Source organism: Balearica regulorum, chromosome 23 (genome assembly GCF_011004875.1).
Source record: "Balearica regulorum gibbericeps isolate bBalReg1 chromosome 23, bBalReg1.pri, whole genome shotgun sequence".
Classification (NCBI taxonomy): domain Eukaryota; kingdom Metazoa; phylum Chordata; class Aves; order Gruiformes; family Gruidae; genus Balearica; species Balearica regulorum.
Window position 1 is genome coordinate 4,009,835 of NC_046206.1, and position 14,307 is coordinate 4,024,141.

A 14,307-nucleotide genomic window follows, 5' to 3' on the forward strand; every position below is an offset into this window, starting at 1 on the left:
GAATGAGGCTGGACAAAACCCACACAAGCTCAGGGGTTTGCTTTTCTGGTCTTCTTGACCATACAACCTTAGCAAAGATGGAAGATTTCTTTGAAAAGCAACTGCTACGTTCCTCTGATGGGCCCTTCCAACATAAATTAAACACCCTACTATGTGGCTAGCCAGAATTAGAACCTCAGTCTACCAGTTCCCACGTGCAAACCTCCAGACTTAGCACTTCCCAGGCGCTTTCCAGGAGCTAGCGGCAAAAGCAAGTTCCATATTTTGTCCATAAACATCTCAGCGAAAAATGACAACTGTCTGTATGCACAACAACGGAGCCAAGGCATTAAAAGCGAGGCAATAATATCCATCTCCTTAATCATCTCCCTCAGCTAAAAGCCAGTACAGTCTGCCTTAAATTTCAGCCCCAAGTGCTTTTCACAGGATACGCATCATCCCCATGAAACAAATGGATCCATTTCATTTTTTCCACTTAAAGTCGCTGGTGAGTTCAACTTTGGCACTCCAACAAAAAAAGTCTTCATTGCCAGCATGCAGAGTGCTCTGGAATCGGACTGGGGTGAGAGGAGTGGAAAGTCATTTATAAAGCAAATTTTGCAGCACTGAGAGAATTGCTAAGCTTTACCTCTGGATTTTGTATTGCGTTTCTTTATGTAGCGTTGCGCTTAACTCCTAACAGTCTGTGGCAGAGAGGGAGAGAAAGGTGACAGTTTAATTTTCTCACTTCATTTTTGAGATTTACAATAACAGAACCATATCAACGTTCGATTTTTTTTTTTTTTTTTTAATGAGATTTTGCTGCATTTTTCACATATCTAGGATTCTAACAACTTGCCTCTGGGGATGTCGTTGCTTTGCTGAGGGTTCCCTTGCAGAGGCACAGAATAATGCCAACAGACTTCCCCCAAGGAGCACCTGTGATTTTGGGGCACCCTAAGTCTTGTAGCTCTAAAGTAGCCACACAGCATCCCCATGAGCAAGGTGGTCCCAGATGGAGTATTTCAAGGGTGACCACCTCGATTTGAGGAATGTTGGTATAACATAACAGTATTGTACTTGACAAGATTGAGAAATGGAAAGCGTGATTCTTTATCATCCCACCTGAGAGAGTTCATGGAAAATGTCATTAAAACTGACACTATGAAAACTTCGATGTTGGATATGTTGACACTTTACTATCCACATTTCTTTACCCAGAAATTCCCAAACAGCTTTAGCTTGCACCAATTGATTTTTAACTTTCACCTGAAAACATCAGCTGTTTGGGGTTTTTTTTTCATCAAACACACATTCTCTCCCTTTTCAGGCTACTGTCTGATAGCTGATTTATTCCAAGAACTCTCCTTTCTTCTTAATATCTCCCTCATCCTTTCTTTGGCTGTTGGTAACTTGTCTTAGCTTCTTCTGTTGAAGTAGTTTGCAGGGTCAAAGTGAGTGTCATGAAATGTTTCTCTTATGTCCCATGAATTTAAAAATACCCTGTCCTGCAAATGCTGTTTTCTATTTACGTGGCTATCATCACCGCTTTAACCGGGCACTACACCACTGCGCATAATACCTTCTCTTTTGATCAGCCCCTTTAGTGATTTAGTACTTTTTTAACATGTCTGGGTGAATTCACGTATCTCCATATCGCTCCAGACCTTGAAGTAACTACCTCGGTAACTGCTAGGGAAGTGAAAGCCTTTCATTTGTTCCAGAGGTAAATGCAATAAATACATACACATCTCAGTAAAGCTTTCATGCAAGCAGAATTTTGTCTTCTGTTTACTTGGAAACCACTTTAAAATGTACTTCTGCCATAAATACATAATTGTAAAAAAGTCAGCAGGACTAGAACTCTTGGTATTGAGTGCTACACCTAGTGGTAAGTGTTTGCAGGATTTGTAGCTTTTTTGACATTTCAACAAATAATTACATAAAAACAACGTTTAGAGAAACAAGTCATAATACTAGGAGCAGGAGAGGAAAAAACACTCCAGAATGCTTCAGATACTTATGCAGGGGGCCTATTCTTCTATCAGCATGCAAGAAATTTATGCAATTAAATTATAATCATTAATGAAACTCGCCTACGAATATAACCTATACGTCGAAAGAAAAAAGCCCAGCTGCTTAAGATGCAATTTTAATATAACAAAGCAAGAGCAATGGATGGTGCTCTGCTGTTCCTGCTCCATGGTACACGGAGATGCTATAGGATACCCCCTTGTTTACCTGTCTACTGACCCGTCGCAACACTTAAGGTACCTCAGAAGTAGCCACCACGTGAAAGAAGGAACGACTTACAAAATATCTGGTATTACACACCTGCGTGGTTTAAAACAGATTTCTGTTATGAACTTAAGCAGAAATTCACAACTGTCAATAAAGAGTGAACATACATTTTAAATGCAGTGCCTTTAAAGATAGATAGATATCGCATATGTGTATTTGAAAACGCAGTAGGCTTAATTCAACAGTACTTCTTTTTACTTTGCATTAAACAGCCATAGGACAAAACCGAGACAAAGAGCGTGGAAGAGGGACTGGCACCTGCGTTCCCCCTCACCAGGCGAGCGTCACGGCGCTCGGCTCAAGAGTCACATTTCCTCTCGCTGGATTACCAAACTTTAAAATCTCTTCTGCAGAGTGCAACACCTTCTGCAGGCAGACAGAGCACCGAGTCAACTCAACCCAAAAGCTCTCATTGCAAATAATTTCTGAGAGAAGAAAAAGAATTTCAGGAAAAATCTCTGCCTGCCTTCTTTATTAGCAGCTCATCTTCCTCCTGTTTGAAACTTCCAGGGGAAAATAATTGCCTCCTAAAGGAGCCTCCTTCAATCTGAATGTCCCTGTGTGTTTCACAAGATCAGTGCCCACGTACTTAGCGCAGCACAGAGTGATGCAGACCTCTGGGGTACAACACAAGTTCTGCTTCTAAGTTGTACCTGCAATTCGCGGATCTCAGCCCGCTCCATAAGCCTCGGTTAAGAAAGCGTTCCCTAAACACTCCCCATCTCCAGCTGTTTCATTTAAAGCACGCGTAGACTGAACGCTCTGATTCCTGGCAATGCTCAGACTGGCTGCCTGCCCCTCACCTGAGCTGGTGGAGCATCAGGTGTGGAAATGTCACTGCTTGCAGCGTGGCCCTTCCAAGGCAACCCCCTCTGAACGCCATGCTGTGAACTGAAGCGGTTCAGCAGGCGGCTCACGCGTACCGGAGCACTGGGGTAGAGGAATACGCGGGCAGCTGGGAGCCTTCGCTTCGAGACATCCCAAATGCTTCCACTCCCACTCACAAATGAGAGTTTGCAGTTATGTGCCCAAGGTTATGCATTGAAATTAACGGAAGAGATGAGACCATAAATCAGGAGTCCCGACTTCCAGCACCAGTCAGGCCCACGGACTCCACATTGCATCATGTGCGGCAGCACGCGCAGGCAAAACACGACACGAGGGGAGGGAAGGGAAGAGGCAGAGGGCTCTGTAGCTGCTTTCTATAGAGAAAAGAGAGAGGAAGAGTCCTGCTGGAGAACTTGGCAAGACGGACCCAGTGCTGTTATATGGTTAGCACTGTTTGCTTGCCAGTTGGAAGGAGACACAAGTTTCAGGGGTCAAAACTCTTAAGTAACGCTCCGGTTTCCAGCTCGTGTCTCCCGAGATGCACAAATACCATCCAGCTCGCTGTGGACATCATTTCCTTTTTATGTTCCTCTATTTTCAAATTACTAAGTAATACAAATGCTTTTAGCAGCCATTTCCACATGCTTGATGTACTCCACAGTTTCTAAAAAGATTTCCTAATAACCCAAACTTACCTAAATCACTTTTTGTCGGTGCTGCCAACGTGCAGAAGTTAAGCGATTGATTTAAGCGGAAACAACTGTTTGGTGTCTGATATGCAACGAGCTTCCAAGTCTTAGAGTATCGAGTGGGTTCCTGTCCGTATCAGAAAAGTGAGCGGCAGGTTTTTGGTGGCCTCCCCAGAGAGGCTTGGTGGACAGGGAGGATCGTTCCTGGGTATTGGGCTCTTGTCAGCTTGCTGGGACACTGTGCTCCTTTCCCTTTCTGTTCTACAGCTAGAAAACATTTATAAAGCTCCATGTATGAAGAGTTAATACATGAATGGTACATCATGAAATGCATAAGCATTTCTATATTAAGTAGTAAAGAGTTTAGCAGGTCAATTTGTTGCTTATAACCATTTCTCGCATACGCTATATGCTGCTATTATTCCTATTACATAGTATCCGTGAGACGTACTCTGCAAATACAGAATTAAAAACAGACTGGAAGGTTTTGGAGCAAAGACTACCCGTCATATTCACGCGGCCTCATATCCCCTTTCCGTTTAATGTCACCTCTTGGCTGGCTTCTGGTGTTCAGAGGAACCTGCGCCAACAGACGACACTAGCCTCAGGGACTTTGCTGGCTAGACGTGCCCTTTAGCCTAACCGCAAGCAGAAGAGCAGGGAAGACAAAGACGCCGACAACCTATTTAACAAAGTGCAACCAGCGCAGGGAACGCTCAGTCAAATGCCGTGTCTGAGCCCGGACCGTGTCTTTGTAACGGGCAGGAGTGAAACACGGGCTCTGAGCTTTCCGGTGCAGGGCCGTTGCCGCAGACTGCACGCGCAGGTGTTCTGCTATTGCGCTCCTTCTCGCGCCGTGAAAAGCCTTTGAACCTGAAACGCTCGGCAGAGGCCACTGCCGCTTGAGTTACAGGCATAACTCCATTGGCTGCTAACCCATAATATGCCATTGTTCCTTAACCTGACCGGCCATCAAAGGTAAATTCACTACTTCCCTGCATCGTTTTTTCTTATTGATACCGAGATCAGAGATTTAACCCAACGTTTTTTCTTAAGCTCGCGTTCACGTGTATTTGGAGAATTAGAGGAAGGTTTAGTGCCAGTATTATCCTGACAGATCTCAGCCTAACTTCCAGGCATCCTATATATGAAAGAAACCAGAAATCTTTCATGATACCACGACCGGAGACATTTAGACAGCTGACACTTTAACATCCTTAGGAATACACAATCATCATCACTTCGGGCAGTCGTGCTTTTCAGGCAATAAACCATGATTTGCCTTGTCCTTCACCTGCAACAGTAATTGAATCCACTTCACTCAATTTAGCAACGGTCCTCTAAAAAGAAGAGCTGGAAACCCAGGTAATTAATTAAGAATAGAGTTTGAACTTGTACTGGAGAGGGAAAGTAATCCTAAGTAGTTATACAATATTACTCAAAATGTAAAGTTTCTAAACAACATGCACTACAATGGTGGGGGGAAAAGCAATTTTGTTACAAAAATGTTCCAGGACAGCAAACATCGTATGTATACACGTAGGAATGGGTAACAAGATCATGAGATTAAGCATTCCAAGTCAAAGACTTCACAAAGAGATGGTTACTCCCACAATATTAATCGAGCCATATTTTTATACCTTTCCGTCTGATGTTAACATTACTCAAATTAATATGCTAAAATTTGCATATCACAAGGCAAAAAAGGAACGGGAAGCGTTGCACAAATGACACACGGCCGATATAGAATTGCTAGGCTGATGTTAACTTCCAGTGAAGTCCCTGGCTCCCTTTTTTCCGTTGTCAAAAGGTGATATTTCTCTGAAGTTTCAGGGGAACTCCAAGAACTTCGTTCTGTTGTAACGACTGAAAGCATGGAAACCACATGAATTTCAGGGCAAGCTGCATGACCGCTCTGGCTAAATTACATCAAAGCGTGGGAGATATGGACCAGTTTCACGCGGAGCTTTGAGGTTTGCCCGGTACCAACGGCTAACATTTCACCGCCAACTCCTGCTAAGCAAAACTAGCCTTGTAAGCTGAAACAGGGGAGGAAGCTGCTGAGATGTCATCTTGAGCAGGTCCATCCCTGCTCCCCCATTACAGATTCCTACCGCTCTGCCCTCACCCCAAATACCGACAGTGCCTGGACCTGAAGTGAATACTTGGGGAGAAAAATCTGAATTGACTTGCAGATGGGTCTTTGAAAAGGAAATGCATTCTCTCTGTTACAGTAGGTGACAAGGTGCCGGTTGCTCACGAGTTCGGCAATACGCACTCAAACCAGCTGGGGAAGGGAAAACAGAGTATATTAACCCAGGCAAAGTGCTCTCACCCTGCTTACTGGGGCTATGGCTACAAGGACTCTTCAGTGGAAGACTACAAATCGTTAAATTTATTTTCTACACGCAGCACGTGGGGGGAGGGTTACTTTAATGACAAAAGGTGTGGTGATGGTAAGTTCTTCAGAGCAGCAGCCGTTTCTAGATACCGCTGTATATAAAAGAACAGGGGCTCTTTGCAAGAAACTCTTTCTTGGCCCAAGAACTTAAAATTAACACCTAAATATTTAGGGATACATTTGCACGCAGTCACTCCCAGTATTACACAGGGCGGCCGTCGGAGCGTGCCACGGAGCAGAGACACCTCGAGCTGGCCCCGTACCAGCACAGGTCTGGTAGGGTAAAGCCAAACACAAGGCTCAGCACAGGAACGGGGCCAGCTCTGGTCTGGAGCAAATAAACCCTCCTGGAACGCAGGGCGCCCAACATGGGGACGCTCGGGTGGCACCACGTTCAGTCCCAGACTGGATCTCGTCAAAGTAGTGGAAAATCTGAACTAATAAGCTCCCCTGCGCCTAACTTGCTGCCGCATGCAGCCGTTCACGTATTTCTGCTCTGCATCCTTTAGTAACCCTATTATCCACGTTTCCCCATTGTCTGGAGTTTCAGTCGCCCCATTATTTTGGACAATGGAAAACAGACTGCACTATGGTACCTTTCTTGACATTTTAACACCCACCCCTTTTCCTTTCTCTTGAAAGAAAAGGCAGAACAAAGTTCAAAAAATAAAATTAAATAAAAACCATATCTCGGGTTCTGACCCTGAGCTCTGATCTGCTTGGGCAGTCTGACAGCCCGACTGGCGAAATGATCTGTCAGAGAAAAGAACTAAATACATGCATAGATATTAAGCTTTTATTTAACAGTTGATTAATTAATATTTCTATAAACATATACACCTCTTTTCCCAAAGTTCTGTAAATCAGCACAATTTTTCACCGCCGACTGTGGTAGCCCCGGTTGTTTTGGGGTTTGGTTGGTTTGGTTTTTTTTCCTTCAAACTTTATAATAAAGCCCCAAAAGTTCACATAATGTCTGGCTATTGTTTCTTTAAAGAGGAATTCTCCTCCCCGCCTCCTCCTTTCTCTGTATCTCTGAGGCACCACATGGCACAATAAGAGCCCTTTCATGTTCAAGACTCAGAGTCGTTGCTGTGGTAACTCACCGAGTATCCAAATAAATAGTTAAAATTAAAAAAATAAAATCAGAAACCCAGCGGGTCTGACCGCAATCTTATCTTTACCGCGATGGCTTCGAAATAATACCCTTTTGCCCAGATTAGTCACCTGAAAGTGTCGAATTTTTAAGAGGCAGAAGGACATTTGTGCTGTTCCAACAAGTCTTTGGCTGGAACGGGAGCACAAAGGCAGAGAAGACGCAATGCAGAGCACTAGTAGCCAGTGGCATCAAAATTATGGTGTGGAGTTTTTAACCACTTGCAGACAGATTTCGCTGCCCCTCCTTCCCTCGTATAACAGCTTTGGGATAGACACCATAAGGAAAGCTTTGGAAGGATTTTATCTGCCGGGCAATAAGCAGCACGAAATGTCATTAATTGCTACCTTGCAGGAAACGCTGCTACAAAGAGAAACCGTAGGGGGGAAAAAAAAAAAAAAAAAAAAAAGGTGGGTGGGGGAATATTTTTTTTCTTTTCCCCCTCCCTCTACGTGCTCAGACAAGCCACCGCTTGAGGCCCCCAAGTATCTGCTATTATCAGTTAAGTCACGTCTAGTGCCAGGCAAAAGGTCATTTCAGGTCATTCCGGAGATGAAAGGAAGGGGTAATGTATGTGAGAATGCCTGAACTGGCGAGCAAAGAGAAAAAAAAAAGGGCGAGGGGGTGAGGGAGGGAAAAAGGGAGGAAGGAAAAGGGATGCGAGAAGAGGAAGAGAAGGATGGAAAGAGGGAAGGAGAGGATGAGAGGATGGCGTCAGGCTGAAAAGGAATGTTGCCAGGAAACAAATAAAGGACCAAATCGCAGCACCTCTGCTGACACACTCTATGAACTTGATTCCTCATCAAATAAAAAGGCTGCCACATTTTCCAGGGTCATCTTTTTAATTCATTCCTTCAATGAGGTTTTTCTGGTTTTTGTTTTTGTTTTTTTTTTTGTTTTTTTTTTTAACCTTAACTGCTGAGAAAGGCAAATGCTTAAGGGAGAAAGGACTATCCATTGTCTGGGGTGTCTGCTTCAGCTTCCTTTGTCTGGGAATTATAAGAGAAAGGTAGAGGCTCTTTTTTTTTTTTTTTTCTTTTTATGCATCTAAAAAAAAAAATCAATTTTGCATTTAGCAGTGAAAAATAAAATATCGTGATGCTAGAGCAGACAGCCCAGCCTTTCTCCATTTGCCTTTTCTCACTTCTCCCCCTTCCACTTCTCAGCCCCCCTCCATAAGGTAGTAGTCGGATAAAATTTGCAGTCAAGCCCATCAGTCATTCCTGAATCCATTCCAAGGTTCCCCCTCCACACCGACTCCTTCCACCTCCCCCTGCTCTCAACTCTGGCTATACTTGTCTAACAAATCATTTTTGTAGGACAAGCGACTGGCTCATGCAGAGATTGCACACATAACCCAGGCACTGCCGACAAACTGTCAGGGGGGAAAGAGCTTTAGCGGATTTTTTTTTTTTTTTAATTTTTTTTTTTTTTGTTCCTTTATTTGTAAAAACATTCCCTCTCTGGGATGCCCTCCTCCTCTGTGCTCTCCCTCAGCCACTCCAACCTCAAGCTGACCACACTGATTTTGCCTGAAGCTTCACTGGAGCGCAGAACATGCTGGGAATTACATCATATAAAATTATCCTTTTATCGGTGTGTGGCGGCATGGTGGGATCCCTTCAGCGTGCAGCAGCCTCACCCAGCCTCATAAAAACATCTTTTGTGCTTGATGCCTGAGAATGGGGTTTCTGGCCATGCATGCAAGAGGTGCTGTACCCACACAGATTTAGTGCTTCCTAAGGCTGGGGAGAAGGGAAAATCACTAGAGCGGGGAGCTGCTGAGAGTCTGGGCGCACGGTTTGGGTGACACAAAGCTCTGCCCATCCTCACGCTGGAGAAGGGTGCTGCCACCCCGCTGCAAGCGCCAACGAGAGCCCCATGGCACACGGGCACGTGGCAGGCCACGCAGACCGGTTGCCTGCCTCCCAAAAGGAGAAGCACGGTTATTTTAAACAGCACAAGCTACGTAAAACCGTAGTGCTAGAATAACTCTGGATATGCAGAAAGATGCCCAGGTGAAGCCTCTGGAAGCTGCTGATAATGGTGACATTCCCACACAAGGTATATTCAGAGGGTTTTTCTTGGTTATTGTTCTGGCAAACATTTGAGCCAATCAATTAAAATTCATTTTAAGATTTTGTAGTCAGAATCCAAAGTCCTCTGAGATGCCGAGTGACTCTGACTAGAGCTGTGGAAGACCAAGGTTTAAGTCCCATACCTAATTAATTGGGATGAATTAGGTTCACTCTCTCCTGCTGATGGTTCTTCATTGACAATAAATTACATTGTGCATTTTTTTCATTCAGTCATGCTAAGTTTCTAGCAGACACACTATTCTTCCTCATTTGTCACTTTTATTATAGCACTATCTTAGACGCATAGTTGTAGACACTTAATCAATCCTGCTGAGCTGTTACATCTCTTTGCAACTTGCTGCAACTCTGAAGAAGATTCCTACATGATTCAGAGTCTTCACTAGGAAACCTTGGGACTCTTGCTGGTCTATGTATTTTCTAATGCTGCAAGTTAAGACAATTCATTGTGCCATTTGCCCCCTAAGAAGAGCTCATTGCCAGGCAAAAATCACTCCCTACTTTGCTTAGGCGTCAACTCCCAAAGTACAGCGATAAAACAAATTCAAATGTCCCTTCTTCACACAAAAGTCACTCCGAATCCAGAGATCTGTTTCTCAGATATTGACATTTCTCCAGCTGTGGCGCTCCAAAGGGTTAAAGCAATGGCACATTTGGAGATGAAGACGCTGCAGGTGTGAGTGCACTAATTGGATAACTGAACAATAATGAAAGCAAGAACAGGGGACAGTGGAAAGGGGGTTTTTGCAGTAGACTGAACAATTGCAGGCGCACGATTCTGTGAATGAAGATAAAACCACAATGGTTTGACGCTGCCCCGCACCCAACACATGCAATGCCCACTGAGCTCAAGCAGAGTTATGCCACCAGTGAGGTCAATTCCATACATCCCTCGTTTGTTTGCCACGTCTCTCTGGAAGTACACATGTGGCAAATCTCCAGATCCATATCAGGTTCTGCTGACCCACAGCAGAGCAGTGAGCCCAACCCAAGCCTCCAGCTGAGAAGGGACCCAAATATATTGGGGCTGTGATGGAACAGCACACCTAAAGTTTTCAGCCAAAGCCCGGGGGGGGGGGGGAAGTTTGTAGTTTGGGTCAGGTTTCAGTGCTAAGAAAACAAAGGTAAATATTATTAATAATTACAAGCAGGTAGGCAAAAATGCCAGCAGTGGAGGATAAAAATAAAATCCCCAAGTATGGCTTCAGTTCCCTGAAGCCTGGCTCTACTAATGCAGGAACCCCAACAAGAGCAATGTAATTCAACACACGTATGGTAACCACCGATGGCCCTCCAAGCCGGCTATGAAAAAGGCAGGCAAATGCAAAACAAGAGCTAATGCTACAGCAACGCCCCAACTTTGGTTTGCATGTCCACAACCGGTCACCTCAAGGGCAGAATCCCAGAATCTATTGGAAAGAGTCAATAGGAGCATTAAGAGAAGATCTCTCAAAGCTATGACACAAGCGAAAAGACTGAGTACTTACTACTGGGTTGAAAGATTGGATAACTCAGTGTTTTTAGAAAAGGGGACTGAGGGTTAGTGGTGGGATGGGCAGGGACCATGATTACAAATACCTAGAAGGCTGGCACAAAAAGGAAGACAATAATGATCATTTAGAACAAGAGGTTTCTTATTCTCAATACAAGGCGCACCAAATTTGCTCACCAAGGGATTCAGCAGAGCCTCCAACCAAACTCCAGCTGGGAAAGCATCTGCCAAGGGCACAATCTGAGCCTTGCGATCCTGACCTGGAGAGAGGGGATGGACTGCAGAGCATCCCCTCTAACCTTGTGCTAATAAAGCAATTTTTAACTCCTCCGTTCTGCAGAGGTGGCAAACTTGGATACAGACAGGTGAAATCATGGGAGACACCGAGTCCTGAGAGGGGCTCTCATTACAAAGTTACTGGGCTTTTTTCCTCGGATGAGTATTAAACAGAGCGATGCAGACCTCACGCAGCATTTGTTCATTATAGCTAACGGGGAATGAATATCAGAGACTTCTAAAGTAGGAACAGCAAAGAACTTGGAGTGAAATTAAAAATGTAAATGTATTTCTGATATCAGTTTCAGATTCCTTCCCCCCATCCCACTTCCTGAAAATTAGTGTATAAGCCTCTGCCACCAGATTTCTAAGATAGCTTCCTGTAATACGACTGGAGGCATATGCTATCAGCACCTGAATATTACTTTGTTGTAAGGGACCTGCCATATGTTTCCTATTTAAAAAAAATGACTTTATATCACAGGAAGCCACTTTTTCTAGCAACAATAGTGGAGGTTCTTGTAACCGTTTCACCTATAGAGGGGAAAAATAATGACTAACCACCAACTATAGCAGCTTTATCAAAGTCACAAGTGTAACCCGTTTCTTGAGCCTTCATATTCAACAAATCTTATGTTCGGATTAATATATTCAGTGAAATGGTGCTATTGCAACAGCAGCCAGGGGAAATTAAAAGACTTCAGGATATGAACAACATGTTGGAATAGCGTCAGCTTCCTCAGTCACCGTGCCTCCTGCCTCAAACGAAAAGTCAGCTTTACAGAGGGACGCAAAAACTTTAAATCTGACAGGAAGTTTGGCTCTTTGACAAGGGGACACCTCTCCCTCGTGAAAACAGAGACCCAGTCACTTGACATAGAATTTCCAAAACTGCATCGAAGATCGTTTCTGATACTACACACAACCACAACATGGAGTATCTGGAACGGAAGGCAGATGGGAGTTTGCCAAAATTATATTACATTTTTCATCTGAAAAGGAAACTTTCTTTCAAACAACATTATTTGCAATGACAGTGATTTTCCTCCTGAAAAACATCCGGAGTCCATTTCAATTTGATAGATCACTGCATCACTCCACACCTGAGATGGTAGGCTGGGGACCATCGTAGGAGAGGGAGCAAACTGTCCCCCATATAAAGAGGAACCAAGACGCATTGCAATTACAGTTTATAAGACACCGTGATGTCTTATTTCTGGAACCTAAATCATTTGGGTTTTCAACTACAATATTTAGTGTTTGATTTCTAGCAGGAACAAAAAAAAATTTTTTCCTCCTCAGAAGCTCTTCTGGAAGAGCTCCACGTCCCATCCCTCCTTTGCCAGCTGGCCAAGCGTTCAGAAACATGGCACGAGGCAGCAGTTGCTTGTGGGTATTTATTTCCCTTAGATATTGAGGTAGACATTTGATGCGCCTCTTGACGGAAATCGAAGGTGTAAAAACTTTTAAGAAAAAGCGACAACGATAAGGAAAGCTTTCCAAAGATGGAGGGTTCAATATTTCAGTATTTTCAAGGTATTCTGATGGTGGCAGGTACCTCTTCAATCTACTTTATGAGAACAAAGGTATCTGAGTCTCAAACTCTGCTTTGTGAGAAACAACTTTATTTCACTTTTCACTCAATTACAGTTGGAATTTTTCAATCGCCAATGTCAGAAAATTTCCAGTCAGATGCAGCCAACTGCTAAAGCTGGTTTGTCATTGAATTTAGGTTGTCACAACATGTATTTGAATTTGAGTTGAGTTTAAATGCTCATGATATTTTAGGGACAATGAAAATATATGACAAACTCTGCCTTGCTCTGAATATAAGCATTTTAGCTTTTATACCCCCATCTAAATTTTCTCCTAAGGAGAAAACTGAGGTGTAAAACTCTGGCACACACGGTCTTTCCTGGTCTCGCCGCACTCTAATTCAAACTTGTCCCTCTCAAATTCCCACAAGTTCAGAGTCAGACACGAGATACTCTTTCCCTCAGAGCTTTGGCCGATGTTTCCAGTTCTAGATGAAACCACAGAGCTCCTAAACGCATGAAAATTAGCAAACAAATACTTAGGGTTAAAAAAAAAGATTTTTTTAAAAATAAATTTCTTTTTCTGCCAAGTAGATATTTTGGACAAAGATCGTGGTTAGCTGCGGGTGCATGTGAAGTGGTTCAAACTGCCATCTGCATTAGAGACAGTAATGGGATGTGATAGGAGCGCAGACACAACACGGCGAAGGCAGCTCTCCCTCGCTCGCGTTATTGTCTTTCAGCCTCTGGGAGCTCTGCCTGCATCTGGCAGAAAAGTTGATCAACTTGGGGTAGCTAATCAGGCTGCTGCAATTTCCGGCCCTTTCTTTCCCAGATTCCTCAGATCAAAGTTCAAGTCCCAGAATTATTATTCCCCGAATGCTTAATGAGCTCCAACTGAGGGACACCAAAGGCAAAGCTAAAACATTGACCGTGCACTTCATTGAGTTTGGCCAATGTGGCTAAAAACAAGAAGGTGGGATCCGTAGCATGCAAAATCACAATATACAGATTTGTATTTTAATCCAATTAAGATTCCTATGCACGAGCAGGAACGGCACAGGGCTTCAGTCACTTTGTAAAGAGACGTCTGCTTTCCTCGTTGCTCTCCCCATATTAAAATTTTGCAAAGGTAGAAATCGGCCTTGTCGTCAATCATTTCTAAAGAACTCTCTTTTGGGAGAATAGCAGAGCCCCACAAGCACAAAAGCTTCCTTGAAGACTAAAGTTCAGGATGTTGAAATGCAAAAGTCAGATTTTGCCAGGAGGCACGATTTCTGAAGCCAGATGATTCCACCTCAGATTAAGTTATTGAAGATCTTTGCATGCAGAAACATTTCTTTGTTCTGGCAAACGCTCCCTGAGTTTTCTATTCACAAACGTGACCCCTAGGAAAGCCAGCCAAGATTCTTTCGTGTTATCAGGTCAGAATGTTCAGGGCCCAATTATTTTAATAGTTATAAAAAAAAAAAACAACCCAACAATGGTTCAGTACGCCAGTGAGAATAGCATTCAGGGACTTAACAAGTCACTCACTCTAACATCTGGCATGTT